The sequence below is a fragment of the Camelus ferus genome, chromosome 13 (genome assembly GCF_009834535.1).
Source record: "Camelus ferus isolate YT-003-E chromosome 13, BCGSAC_Cfer_1.0, whole genome shotgun sequence".
NCBI lineage: Eukaryota > Metazoa > Chordata > Mammalia > Artiodactyla > Camelidae > Camelus > Camelus ferus.
This window is the reverse complement of record NC_045708.1, coordinates 53,909,649-53,924,392: the sequence shown is the minus strand read 5'-3', so window position 1 is coordinate 53,924,392 and position 14,744 is coordinate 53,909,649. Positions and strand designations below refer to the sequence as shown.

The window sequence follows — 14,744 nt, the reverse complement described above, 5'->3', positions numbered from 1 at the left end:
TGTATGTAAGTGGAATCATTAGGTATTTATCTTTTAGTGACTACATATTTCACTTAGCATAATGTCCTCCAAATTATTCTATGCTGTCACATGTGGGAAGATTTCTTTCTTTTCAGAGCTTGAGTAACATACCATTGTATGCTTATGCCACATTCACTGCAGCAGTATTCACAATATCAAATATCCATCGACAGATGAATGGGTAAAGCAAACTTTGTAAAGAGAATTTGTTTCTGAAAAATAATTATAATTGGGAGAATTCAACACATTTCTTTCTAAATTTTGACAAAATGTATTTATTAAAATAGAACAGCTATAATGAATTTGAATGTCCGAATCACTATCATTATGGAATAAATCCTTATATCCATGGAACAATTACAAAAAATAAATCACCTACTTGGCCACAAAAAAACTTACTAATTTTGTCTTAAATAGAGAATTTGCAGGGTATTTTCCTTTAATCATAATATATAAAATTAAAATGAATTATTAAAATGTTCCCCAATTTCAATTTCTAGAAAACACTTTCTTAAATAAACCTTGTATAAATGAGGAAAGCAAAACAAAATACTAAATTAATTAGAAAGTTATAAGAAATGTATAGTTTGAAGCAAAACCTATGAGATTTAGAACAGTACTCAGAATAAAAAATAGGGTTTGCATGTTTTCTGTATTTAAATTAAAGACTACAGCTACTACTAATAGCTAATACAACCCACTTATTTATTATGTGACAGGTATTATTCTAAGAACTGACCAGAATTATTCATTCTTACCACAAACCTAAGAGCTAAGTATTATCATTGTCCCCATTTTATAGATGTGGAAACTGATACACGGATTAAAGAACCCATCTGCATTTCTGAGTTAACAAGCTGTAAAACCAACACTTAGACCTAGATGGTCAAGCTCGAGTCCATGCTCATACATATATTATGTTACAGTAAATATTAGTCTTGAGAAAGGGAAGGGACTTAAAAGAGGACCAAAAAGCTGGGAGGAAATAATGAACTTCAAAACTGAAATTAATAAATGAGTAAAGAAAACATAATAGAAAAGCTTAGTATACAAAGTGTTTTTGTGCCAAGAGTAATGAAATAGACAAACCATTAGAAGCCCAAATACACATCTGAATTTTAGAAGAGCATTATCTTTCATTAATTTTTGATCAATTATATTTCTACATACGGATGCTAACTGCATAGCTGGACAACTGTAGTTGTGTGCATCTCTGAGAATCCTTCATCACTAAAAATATTGGCAGTAATCTGAATGTCCATAAATTGGGACTGGTTAAAGCAGTGATGTCACAGCCACACAATGGAAAAGCTGACAGAGCAATATATGATAATGTACATATACTGTTATTGCCATAGGAAAACATCTACAATTTGTTCTATAAATTAATAGGTTACAAGTATCATGCAAGATATAGTCATTTAATAATTTCTCTGTGCATCAAGGAAAACATCTGAAAGGATTTAGATGACAGAATTTTTAGTGATTTTTTTTTTGGTTATCTTTTTAAATTCCTTTTAGAATTTGAATTACTTTTCAGTGTTAACATTACTGTTATAAGGGGAGAAAACATTTTTCACTTTGAAAAACAGAAAAAGGTCATGAATTCTGGGCATTTTTAAAAAAATTTTATTGATTTATAATCATTTTACAATGTTGTGTCAAATTCCAGTGTAGAGCACAACTTTTCAGTCATACATGAACATATATATATCCATTGTCACATTTTTTTCTCTGTGAGCTACCATAAGATCTGGTGTGTATTTCTCTGTGCTACACAGTACAATCCTGCTTTTAACAAGTCAGAAGAGAGAGGTGACAAAAATATTTTAAGGTTATATACTCATCATTTTTTCATATAATCCAGTCTTAGGAAACATAATCAAAGAAAGGGCTAAATTTAGATTCAAAATCATTAGATGAGACATTAGGCATAACTTTTTGCTTCATAGCAAGTTTAGCTCATTATCTGCCTGTAACAAATGCAAGAGGAAGGCAGATACTGGGTTCTTTGCAGAATAACAATTAGTAGCTTCCTAATAATTGAGCTTGGCCTACCAAGCAGAGCTTAGGAAGTAATTTAACTGTCGATTCACTCAGAACTTTCTCCACTTCTCTCACATTTCTCCCCTTATTTCTATAAGATATGTTTTAGCATTTTTAATATTTCATATTAATATGTAGACATATTTTGCAAAAATGGGATTTATATTAACCCATTAACTTTAAAACAATTTATAATTTTAAGAAGACACATTTAAAACACATTGAGGTTGTCAAGATAATCTGATAAGTTTACGTATTTAGAAACAGTTGGCTGGTAGACGGGGCTAATTAGAATTTACTTATCCGTATATGGCAACAGCAGTTTTGAAGTCTTTGTAAGAGGCATAAATTTTACGTTCCAGATGCTAAGATAGCCCTGATTCAGAATGGTCTCTGCATACTATTTGAAAAAGCATTCTTAAAACGTTTCATATCTCTCAATTAATCTTTAATTTAAACGATTTTGACCTATTCTTGGTGAATGTGACAACAAAAAGCTTCCTTGGAGAAGATAGTAAAAATAATGGGGTAAAACTCTAACTATTATTTGGATGTTAATCTAGTCAATCTAAATATATTAAGGGCCTAAAAATACCTACCCTTGTTCTGAGTACTGAGAATACAGAAAGGAATAAAATATAGTACTTTCCCTCAAGCATCTTAATAGAAATCTGAAGAGAACAATATGATATTCACTGTTAAAAGGAGTCATAATAATTTTTATACAAATACATTTCTAATACAAAACTCCAATAAAAAGAAGTTATTTATTAAGTAAGTATTTTTAAGGACCTACTATGACTTAAGCACTGGGATATATGTTTCGGCCAAATAACACTACACATAAAAAGAAAACCAGTTAAATCTGGAAAGCGTGACTTCAGATTCAATAGTTGACTTCTATCAGATACAATGTCCTATCATTTTTACCGGGGATTTAGCTTTTCTAGGCAAATGCCACATCAGTGGAGGATTTGTATCTCACAAATTATTTTATTTTATAAGCCAAGAAAATAGTATCAATTTCAATACATTTTAAATGATTTATAAATAAGTTTTAAAATGAAAAAAAAATAAAATTCCACCTTCTTGGTTTTAAAAAGTTCCTTCTTTCAACTCTATATCCCATAAGAATTGGTGGTGAAGTAATATAAGAAAAATAAGTACAATGGGGTGTTCATTGTGGTAGAGAGAATGCCCCTGCCCCTGCCAAAGATGTCTAGAACCTGGGAATGCACTAGACCAAGTGGAATAAAGCTGATCTTAAAACAGAGAAACTATCCTTGATTATTCAAGTGGGGCAATTCAGCAGGGCTCCTTAAAAGTGGGAAAAGAAGGCCGAAAGGGTATACGGGAAACAGATGTGATGACAGGGAGGAAGGAAGGGATGATAGAAGAATTCAAAGAAAAAAGAAAGGAAGAAAGAAAGGGAGGTAGGGAGGAAGGAAGGAAAAATGACAAGAGGTAGGAAGGGAGGACTTACAATGTATGCATTATAAAAGCTCTTGCTTTAGAATCCCTTCACCTCCCACCTCTGATTTACTAGGAAGTCGTTTTCAGTTCAAGCACAGCCCTTAAGGTATGGCCACTGTAATTATACATTTAGGAAGTTGTCCCCTCCACAGATTCATCTGGATGAGTAATGGCCATAGTGACAGGAATACAAAAGGTACATTTGAAAGAGATCCTAAATGCAGAAGGAATAAGGAAGAAAATGTGAATTTTAAAGTCATTATACAAAATACATGTATTCCCTTCTTTACTTGAATCAGGCCAGAAATTTGTTTTTAATCTGATTTTTGTTCTAGTGTTATTTTATGTTATATTTTATTGAAGTATAGTTGACATACAACATTAGTTTCAGGTGTACAACACAGCGGTTCAACATTCATATACATTATGAAATGATCTCCACAGTAAGTCTGCTAACCTTGTGTCACTATACAGAGATACTACAATACTTTTGACTATATTCCCCATGCCCTACCTTATTTATTATAAGACTGGAAGTTTGTACCTCATAATCCACTTCCACATTTTGTCAATTCCTCTGCCCACTCCCCTCCAGCAATGACAACTTTGTTCTCTGTATCTGAGTATGTTTCTGCTTTGTTTTATTTGTTAATTTGTTTTGTATTTTTAGATTACACATAAAAGTGAAATAGTAAACAGTATCTGTCTTTTTCTGATTTACATTCCCAACAATACCCTCTAGATTCATCTATGTTGTCACAAATGGCAAGATTTCGTTCTTTTTTATGGCTGAGTAATAGTCCACTGCATATATGTATATATACATACAGCACTTCTTCATCCATTCATCTATTGATGAGGACTTAGGTTGCTTCCATGTCTTGGTTATTGTAAATAATGCTATGTTGAACCCAGGAGGGCACATATATCTTCAAATTAGTGTTTTCATTTTCTTAGAATAGATACCCAGGAGTGGAACTGTTACTAGTTTTATTTTTAATTTTTTGAGGAAACTCCATACCATTTCCCATAGTGGTTTATACCAATTTACATTCCCAACAAGAGTACATGAAAGTTCTTAATTCTCCACAAACTCACCAAACTTATTTATTGTCTTTTTGATAATTGCCGTTATAACAGGTATGAGGTGATATCTCATTGAGGTTTTGATTCACATTTCCCTGGTAGTTAGTTATATTAAATATCTTTCCATGTGTCTGTTGGCCATACGTATGTCTAGAAAAATGTTTACTCACATCTTCTGCCCAATTTTTTAAATTGGATTTCTTGCTTTTTTGATATTGAGTTGTATGAGTTCTTTGTATATTTTGGGTATTAATCCTGTATTGGATATTCCCACTCAGTAGTCTGTTTTTTCATTTGGTTGGTAGTTTCCCTTGTTGTGCAAATGTTTTTCAGTTTGATGTGGTCCCATTTGTTTATTTTTGCTTTTGTTGCTCTTATCTGAAGAAACAAGAAGATATCAAAAAAATTTTTGCTAAGACCAATGTCAAAGAGTTTACTGCCTATGTTTTCTTCTAGTAGATATATGGTTTCAAGTCTTACACTTAAGTCTTTAAACTATTTTGAATTTATTTTTTTAATATGCTGTAAGAAAGTGGTCCAATTTCATTCTTTTCCATTTGTCCAGTTTTCCCAATACCATATATTGAAGAAAATGTCTTTTTCCCTATTTTATATTTTTGCCTGCTTTGCCATTGATTAATTGACATTATAAGCATGGGTTCATTTTGGGCTCTCTTTCTGTTCCACTGATCTATGTATGTTTTTTTTCCCCAGTACCATACTGTTTTGATTATTATAATTACTGTAATTTATAGTATAGTTTGAAACTGGGGAGTGTGAAACCTCCAGCTTTATTCTTCTTAAGATAGTTTTGGGTATTTGGGGTCTTTTGTGGGTCCATACAAATTTTAGGATTTTTTTTTTTAGTTCTGTGAAAAATACCATTGGCATTTTGACAGGGAGTGCATTGAATCTGTGGATTGCCTTGTGTAGTATGGACATTTAAACCATATTAATTCTCCCAACTCATCAGTATGGTATATCTTTCCAACTATTTGTGTCATCTTCAGTTTCTTTCATTAGTGTCTTACAGTTTTCAGAGTATGAGTCTATCTTATTTTGATACAATTATAAACAGATTTTTTTTTGCTTTTTCTGCAAGTTCTTTGTGTATAAAAATGCAATAGCTTTTTGTATATTAATTTTGTATCCTGCAACTTTACTGAATTCACTCATTAGTTCTAATGGTTTTTTGGAGGAGTCTTTGTGGTGTTCTATATACAGTATCATGCCATCTGCAAACAAGGACAGTTTTACTTCTTCCTTTCCTTTTATCTTTTTTTTTCTTCTCTGATTGCTGTGTCTAGAACTTCGAACACTATGTTGAATAAAAGTGTTGAGAGTGGGTAACCTTGTCTTGTTCTTGATCTTAGAAGAAAAGTTTTTAGCTTTTCTCTATCGAGTATGAAGTTAGCTATGGGTTTGTCATATATGGCTTTACTATGTTGAGGTGAGCTGCCTCCAGACCCACTTTGTTGAGAGTTTTTATCAAAAATGGATGTTAAATTTTTGTTAAATGTTTTTTCTGTATAGATTTAGATGACCATATAATTTTTATCTTTTGTCTTATATATGTGGTATATAATGTTGATTGATTTGCAGATACTGAATCATCCTTGAATCCCTGGGACAAAGGTTACTTAAATGTATGATTCTTTTAATGTATTTTGAGTTTAGTTCATTAATATTTTGTTGAGGATTTCTGCATCTATTTTCTTCAGGGATTTTGGCTTGTAATTTTCTTTTACTGTAGTGTCTATGTCTGGTTTTGGTTTTAGGTTACTGCTTGCTTCTTAGGAAAAAATTTGGGAGTGACCCTTTCTCTTCAATTTAAAAAAATAGTTTGAGGAAGATAGATAATAATTCTAAATTTTTGGTAGAATTCACCTCTGAGCCATCTCTGCACGGTAGAATGGGATCACAAAAATGGCTGCCACCAAGTGTCTCAGTCCCCAGGAGTGAGGGAGTCCCAGCTGCCTTCCTCTTCAGAATGCTCTCCAAGACAAGCAAGTCGACCTACCCCTGTGCCTTTCAAACTGTTATCTCTGCACTGGGACTTGGAGTGAGAGTTTTTGCATGCCCTCTTTAAGAGAGGAGTCTAGATTTCCTATAGCTCTTTGGTTCTCCCTAATGTAAGTCCTGATAGTTTTCAAAGCCAGATATTTTGGACGCTTATCTTTCCATTGCAGGATCCCTGGGCTGGGGAGCTTGATGTGGTTATCAGACTCCTTGCTCCTAGGGGAGGACCTCTGTGATTGTGATTTTCTTCCTGCACGTGGATTGCTGTGCTGGAGGTGTGAGTCGTGACTAGACCATATCTCTACCCCTCCTACTGTTTTTATTATGGCTCCTTCTTCATATCTTTAGTTGTGGAAGTCTGTTCTACTGCTCTTCAGGTCATTCTCAGAGATAGTTGCTCTGTAATTGTAATTTTGGCAAGCCTGTGGGAGGTAGTGAGTTTAGGATCTTCCTACTCCACCATATTGATCCAGACCCCAACCATCCTAAAGTTATTTACAGTAATATATTTTAGGCTGTGTAAGTGAAAATATCATATGACAGATTCTTTCTACTTCTCATAAATTTCCCAATCTCAGATTGCATTCCACCTTCCAAATTTTATCCTTTACTTTCTAGGTCCATTTTTTGGAGGTATACTCATTCCTTCTCTGATGTTATACCACTTACGATGCATGCTTATTTTTGTGGTGAACAATTTATTTCATGAATATCAAAAATATGAGATTAGTTGAAAAAATCAGGGTGCTGAATTTGTTGATGTACATTTTACAAAATTTGAACTTCCCCGTAGAGGAAAGTTTTCTGAACTCTAAGCCACTGATATTTAGATATGAAGACATTGCAATAGCTTTGTGAATTTATCTGCAATAAGGTCACTTTTAAAAAAAAAAAACTTAATCATAAAAACACCTTTGGACTTACATAAAAAATAAAGTTTATAAGGAAAGAAAGCTTTGCAAACTAAGACTAACACTAGTACCTTTGATTAGTAAATAACAAATACAAACAGAATATTTTATATTGCACTGTATTCAAATATATTACTTGGTGTCATGCTTCTGTATGTATGTAAACAAACTTAAATCCAGAGAAATGAAATATAAAACATTAGGAAATACTGATTTTTGAAATTATGATCAGTTAGAATTTTCTAAGCAAATCTTTACATTTAAATTTTAGGATTGTTTCATGCACTCACCAAAAGTAACTGAATTCACAGTGACATATTCTATGAAATTATTTAGAATCTAATTATAATAATTAAGTGGCATTTAATTAAAACAGTTCTTCTCAGTGGGTTTATGCTGTTTCACATTAACTGCCTCATTTGGATTACTCCATATTGTTTCTATACATGACATCATGCATAGTGGGAGTAGTCTTAAACTCTGAATTTTAATAAGTTTTGTACAGCTGTTCACTGAATAGCAAGTAGCTGATGAACAAACATTAGCTAAAATGCCTTATGAATCAAATATTAAGCTGCATTTTTGAATTACAATTGTCTAAATTTTTATCAGATGTAATCATTAAAATTAGTCAGTTATATTCAAAAGTATTGTCTAAATATATTTTAAATTAAAAGTCCCTTTGAAGATCTTGATAATTAATCTTTCATTCCATGACCTTTCTTCCATTAAATCTCTTTCTATATAACCCAAAACTTTCTGAATACACAGTGTATTTCTATACCAGTAATATAGATGTTACACAGTCTTCCTTTTTTCACAAAATCTCCATGTCTAGAATTAGAAAAATAATTTATAGATACATTTTATAGGTTATCTATTTATTCCTCTATCACTGTGTGTATATGTATAGCTAATAGACATATAGGTAAATTTACATATAAGTAAACAATAATAAGAGCATTTGCTCTATTATTTAGATAAGGGACAAAATATACCCAAATCTTGCTCCCAATCAGCTATCAATTTCTCTATATTTATGTTGACCAAAAAAAAAAATCACAACACTCATCTTTCCCTATAGGTTGTCCCCAAATATAGAGGTGCCCATTGGCAGATGAATGGATAAAGAAGTTTTACACACACACACACACACACACACACATGAGAATATTACTCAGCCATTAAAAAAAAAAGATGGAACACTGCCATTTGTGACAACATGGATGAACCTTGAGGGTATTATGCTAAGTCAAATAAGTCATATGGGAAAAGATAAGGACTGTATAATTTCACTCATATGTGGAATATTAAAAAAAGAAATGAACAAACAAAGCAAATGAAAACAAATACATAGACATAGAAAATAGATTAGTAGTTATCAGAGGGGAAGGAGTTTGGGGGAAGGGCAAAATAAATAAAGGGGGTCAACTGCATGGTAATAGATGGAAACTAAAATTTTGGTGGTGAGTATGCTACAGTGTACACAGAAGTTGAAATATAATGTATGCATGAAACATATAATGCTATAAGGCAATGTTACCTCAATTAAATAAAAACATATATTCATCAAGTACCTCAAATATAAAGTAGAGTTTATGCTAAATCATAATAATTCCAAAATACATTCTTATTCTATTACTTTACTAAAGTCTCTCATGGGAAGAATATCCATCCAAAAAACAAACATCAATCACCAAGTCTGGAAATTCACCAAACAGACATACTTGCAAACAAAATGCACATGTAACAATTATATGGACAAAACTCTTAATTTGTATGCACCTTTAAAAACACATTTATTTATTCATTCAATAAATATTTAAATGTATCCTATGTGATAGGCACTGTTTCAACAGGAACTTTTGAGAAAAAAATCAAGATCATTAAAACATTTCTCCAAAAATAAAAGTACAACAAATTGCTAGTTCATTTTAATGATCCAGAGCACCAAGATTCCTTTCTCTATTACTTGGTCTTAAGTCATTCAACCCTTGGTAGAGTCCCTCATCCATTTGATTAAAATCTACAGAGGGATATGAAGAGGAACAACATAGGAATCCTATGTTCCATTGTGAAATACAGTTATCAAATAATTATGAGCATGATACAGATGATGAAAGTCAGGGCACAGGGTGTACATAGGAATAAACTTGGTCTGAGTATGAACAGAAATTATTATATTGTGAAAAAAGAGTATTTCAGGCAAGAGGAAGCAGCACTTGTCCAAAGGGGTCTTAAAATACCACTGAGTAGCATGTTTAAACAACTGAACAAAGTAGAGAAAGCACACCAAGGGATTAAGGAAAATGTGCTAATATTTATTGAGTGTCTGCTATACTGTTGTAGGTGATATGGATATGGTGGTGAACAAAACAAAGTCCAAACACTCACAGAAATTACATTGTTTTTGGAGGATTGAGGAAGAGGCAATAAAATTTGGTATGGTAGGCACCAAAAGCTTTAGAGAAAAGTTAAACGTGGTGAAATGGATAAAAAAAAATGCCAAAGAAGGGAGATGTGTTGGTATCTTATTGAAAAGTGATGCAGCAAAATGATTAAGAGTGCTGACACAAGTCATAATGCCTAAATGTGACCTAAGGGATATTATTTAATTTTAAAACTTATGAAATGTTTAGAAAAGGGACTAATACATAATGTCATAACACAAAAATGTTGCTATTGTTATCATCATCATTTCATAATCATCTTCGTTATTACTGTTATTTAAGATGGTAAATGGAGATACCATTCAAAAGGCAGAATTTGAAAAGAGACTGAAGGTAAATGGGGAAGGAAACTATACAAACATCAGCAGGAAAAGCATTGCAGGCAGAGGGAAATGGAGTACAAAGACCTAGAGACAGGAGTCTACTAGGTGAGGTCAAGAAACAAGGTTGAGACTAGTGGTACTGGACTGGGATGCATGAGGGGTGGGCACACAGGAGATGCGTTAAAGAGGTAGTGGCAATTTCAGTTGAATAGATCCTTAGAACCACTATAAAGAATTTGGCATTTATTAAGTGAAAATGGAAATCTCAACTAGTTTTAAGCAGTGGAGTAAGATGATTTTATTTTTGTTAGGATATCCCTTGCATTTTGTGGAGAGAGCTGTGAGGGCAGAGGCAGCTATGGGAAGTTATCAGAGGGGAAGGAAAACAATTAGGATGCCTGGACAAAGAAATTGCACCACCACAATAAAGTGAATATTACAATAAATGTCACCTGAATTTTCTGGCTTTCCAGTGCATATGAAAGTTATGTTTACACTATATTATAGTTTATTTAGTGTGCAATAGTATTATGTCTAAAAAAACAATGTACAAACCTTAAATAAAAAAATACTTTATTGCTAAAAAAATGCTAACCATCATCTGAGCCTTCCCAAGTTGCAGTCTTTTTGCAATGGTAATATAAAAGGTCACTGATCATAGATCACCATAACAAACACAGCAATAATGAAAAAGTTTGAAATACTGTTCAAATAAGCAAAATCTGACACAGAGACTAAAGGTGAGCAAATACTGTTAGAAAAATGGCAGCATACACTCTCCTGATGCGGTGTTGCCAAAACCTTCAATTTATAAAAAACAAGTATCTTTGCAATTTAATAAAGTGAAGTGCAATAAAACGAGATATGCCTTATGTGAGGAAAAATAAAAGTGCAGTCCAGTATGGCTCCCAAAGTTTTGGTTTGGCAACTGGAAGAACAGAGTTGCTATTTATTAAAATTGCTAATTACAGCAAGAGGAGCAACTTTGTTGTGTTGGTAGTTGGTAGGTGGAGAGAATCAGGAATTTAGGAATTCAATTCCGTATATTTCATTTTCACAGTGAAATGGAAGTGTGAAATTGAAATGGTTGGTTTAGTATGAATCTAAAAATTCAGAGGAAATGTCCAAGTCGGTTATATATATATTTCAGATTCATCTTTTCCATATATAGAAGGTATTTGAAGCCATAAAGATATAGGAAAGAGGAGAGGAAGTCTGAGAACTGATCCTTGAAGTATTCTGGTATTTTAAAAGCCTGTAAGACTACTAGATAAGATGGAGTCTGGGAAGTAGTAAGAAGAAGGCGCAGCTTTTCTCACAGAGTACTCAAAAAAGAAAGCCAATGGGATTCTTGGAACAGAAGTTCAAAAAGCTGCCTCTCCTCTACTTCATAAACTGTTTTTAAATAGTCCTGAATATTTCTAAATCCTACAGAATATTCAGTAGTAGATATGGATACCTGTATGAGGGTAAGGGAGGAAGGATGAAAAAAGCCTTTCATATATGTAGAAAGCACTTAATGTGGATCTGAAGAGGAGAAGCAATGGTAGATCTGTTTTAAGAGGCGTTCAGAAGACTGATCACATTAAGCTACAAAAGACTTATTAAGTATTTTAGGTCGAGAAGTTTTCTGTTCTGGTTACTGGGTAACAAATCATCCTAAATCTTAGTGGTTTCAAGCAGAAATTTATTCAAATCTCTCATGGTTATGTGGGTTGACTGATCTCAGCTAGGTAAGTTCTTGCTTGGGAATTTTCATGCCATTTTAGCCAGAGGTCAACAGGAGCTGCAGGTATTTGATGACTTGGCTGGGCTGGGCATTTAACATGGTCACTCACATGTTTGACAGTTGATGCTGGCTTCTGGTTCAAAGTCCAACAGGGGCTACCAACCAGAATGCCTACACTTAGCCACTCCCACAGCATGGCAACTGATTTCAGAAGAGTGTCTCAAGGAGGAGAGTCCCCAAAACAAGAGTTTAAAAAGACTCAGGTAGAGGCTGTAAGTTTCTCATGGCTTTGAAGTCACACATCACCACTTCCACAACACTCTTTGGTCAAAAGCAAATTACAGGACAAACCCAGATTCAAATGTAGGGAGCTATACATGAACATGAGCTTGGATACTGGGATATGTGGCCATTTTTGGAGACTGGCTGACATTCTCAATTTAGTATAACTTAAAGTATACTATAGTTAAATCATAAACTAAAATTATTTTAATATTCTTTTGGTTCATAAATATTGTTTCTCTAATGTGATAGTAATACATAACACATGTTTACTGTAGAGAATTTAGAAAATGTTGATAAAGGAAAAAGAAAATATAGGAACCCATAATTTCATCACACGTGCATAACTCACACATAATATGTGACTAATGTTTGTTCAATTAATGAATTGGCAAATCAGTTAATTAACACTGGCAATTTTATATGTAACTTTTAAATCTAGGATGACAATATTTAGAATTTTAATTTTATCTTTTTGCTAAAATTATGCCATAAATATATTTTCATTTCATTAAATGTTCTACTATGCAATCATTTTAATGATATTACAGTATTTTAGTATGAAGAATAGCCCTATTAATTTCCTATAGCTACCCAAAATGTTTGCTATTATTTTAAAAAAGAGAAAACTAACATCAAAGTAGTCAAAACTTTATTGCTTATGGTTAATTTTTATTAGAAACAAAAATAAGACAATTTTAAGATTTTTAAAATATGCACTGTGAATTTCCCTCTGAAAAGACTAAAATAATTTACACCACCATTAGCACTTGTGTGGGAGGGGTTCATTTCCACACATTCAACCATACAAAATTCTTCTGATATGGAAAATAGGAGGATATTTTTTTTTTTGTCCACTTGCGACTGAATTTTTTTTGGTCCATTTGTTCACTCAGTTACCAGTAAAATTGCATACATTTCTATCTGCTTAGAGGCCATTTGTAGTTCTTTTGTGATTTTTTTTTTCTTCAGGGCCTTTATAACATTTTTCATTAAAATGTGCACTTATAAGAAAGGACTTTTTTGTATTGCACTATATATTCTTAAAATGTCATGAGAAAATGGATAAAATAAAACAAATATCCTAAAGATTATAGTCCAGATTACATTTGTGACTGACTTCATGTACCAGCACATAAGAATATTCAGCATATTCAGAAGTAGGAAGTGGAGAATGATTATTGTCATTTTATTTGTGGACCAATTCTTATTTTTCACCATTTGTCATGTACTTATTTTATGCTGTAATTATTATCATCACAACTTTCCTCAAAATAATTCTGTAAGGAGAAGAGAAGTAATTCATCTCCTTGATTCCTCTAGGGTCTGCTAAATTATAAGTAGGAAATGGCACACACACCCCACTTTATAATAAAGGGGTTAGACCACAGCTCAGAAGTATGCACTCATTTAATGGGAAGAAAGGATTGTAATAATAATATTGATAAATAATAAATTAATAAATTATAACTATTTACACCACTGCCAAACAGAGAATAAAATCGAACTTTCAGTTTTCCAACAATTTGTGTTGTGTGCTCCCTGCCAAGGACCGCTTAGACACTGAATTAAATGGCTACATATAGTTAAAGTTCCTTTAGAACCATTTTATACTCTACTTGTAACTATTGGTTTTATAATGATCATTATAAAAAACTAATACAATAATCTAACTAAATAACATAGTATCTAATTAAATAAATGTTCACGTTCTGTCAATTCAATTCTGCAATCAACAGTGAAAGAATAGAACATAGTTATTATCTCCTAGGAAAGTGTTGCTGTCTGCCTATGACTGTGATTCTTTACAAACACTGAGATAAATGGATCTTTTATTTACCATGTGGTTTTATTTTTTTGTGTGGTTTTATGAATTATTCTCAAATTTTTCTCATGCCACCTCATGAAACATGAGATACAATTTCTGCTATCAGAACCTATGATTCATGCACATAAGCAATTTGCTATATATTAAGGAGAAAATCCAATTATAATATTAAGTACACTGTCATATTTTATACTTTAGGAGTGGCGTAGGAGTGGTTAAGAGATCAAAGTAGGCATCACAGTAGTGAAGAAGCCGAAGCCACGTTGGTCAGACCAAGAATGGCCAGTATACTCACTATTTCATACCACTTCGGCTTCTAGCACTTGTCTTGCTTCTGAAATGTGGCTGACAAAGCCACCACAACAATTCCTTACTCTCCCAAGATGCCCTGTTCAAAAACAAAACAAAACAAAACAATAGTTTATACAGCCTCTCAGAAGACTCCCATAAAAACAAGTGATCAGTTATGCTTGTTACAGCGCTGTGGCCAGCTTGGAAACACTCTATTCTCTGTCCCTTTTTCCCTGACTCATTCTTCTCTTTCCCTTGTTTTTCATTTCTGGGAGTGTGTTTGCA

General features: G+C 32.8%; 1 long non-coding RNA gene across 1 annotated transcript in view; it reads right to left on the bottom strand.

Moving 5' to 3' along the window:
- The window catches only part of LOC116668075, a 139,705-nt gene that overhangs the window by 65,443 nt on the left and 59,518 nt on the right, over positions 1-14,744 (bottom strand). The window contains exon 3 of the long non-coding RNA XR_004325155.1: positions 14,464-14,556. This is a non-coding gene — a long non-coding RNA (uncharacterized LOC116668075). The remainder of the gene's footprint in view (positions 1-14,463; positions 14,557-14,744) is intronic.